This window comes from Crocodylus porosus, unplaced genomic scaffold, assembly GCF_001723895.1.
Source record: "Crocodylus porosus isolate Cpor-Errol unplaced genomic scaffold, CroPor_comp1, whole genome shotgun sequence".
Taxonomy (NCBI): domain Eukaryota; kingdom Metazoa; phylum Chordata; order Crocodylia; family Crocodylidae; genus Crocodylus; species Crocodylus porosus.
Window position 1 is genome coordinate 4,104,402 of NW_017728939.1, and position 638 is coordinate 4,105,039.

Consider the following 638-nt stretch of genomic DNA (forward strand, 5'->3'; position numbering starts at 1 on the left):
GCTAAGAAGAATTTTCCAACTTTCTGAGTTGTTCTAATAAAAGAGATCAGATTTACCCAAAAACTTTGTCTGCCTGTGTCCTCTGACCAGCAAGGCTACAACCTACACCCATATATCTATATATCTATCTATCATGCACGTATCTACCACATATACGTGTGTATCGACACACCCTTAGGTCCGCATCTGTACAGTGTATTCATGGGCTGTAAGTCAGCACACACGTGTCCTCCACGGTGCAGCTGGACCGGGTTTCTCGGGCGCGGCCCCTTGGCGGTAGGGGGCACCCGCGGGGCAAGGCCACCTCCCTCCCTTTGTTTGGCGGCGCTGCCCCTTTAAACCCCAGCGCTCTGGCTCCGCCGGCGCGCGCGTGCCGCCATTGGCCGGGCCCAACCGCCGAGGGGGCAGAGCGCCCCGCCCCCCGCGCCGCTCCCATTGGTTGGCGGCGCCGTCCGTCGGGCGCCAGGCGCGCTGACGGTGGGCGGGCGGCAGCGACGCCGCGGTCCCTGGAAGCAGTTCCGGGAAACCCCGCGTGCCGCCGGGGTCGCGCCGCCGTCCATGAGGAGAAGGAGGAGCGCGCGCCATTTGCCGTCGCTGCTTGGGCCCGAGCTGCGCCGCGCAGGCCCCGCTCCCGCTCC

General features: G+C 64.3%; 1 protein-coding gene across 3 annotated transcripts in view; it reads left to right on the top strand.

Annotated features, from left to right (window-relative positions):
* Nucleotides 1–510: 510 nt before the first annotated feature.
* HNRNPR (heterogeneous nuclear ribonucleoprotein R) overlaps nucleotides 511–638 on the top strand; it is a 35,868-nt gene continuing 35,740 nt past the window's right edge. Inside the window, exon 1 of one of the 3 annotated variants that reach the window (XM_019547714.1) lies at nucleotides 511–638. The gene's annotated coding sequence lies outside the window, so the exon portion shown is untranslated. The other 2 variants (XM_019547712.1, XM_019547713.1) reach the window with 2 other exon arrangements.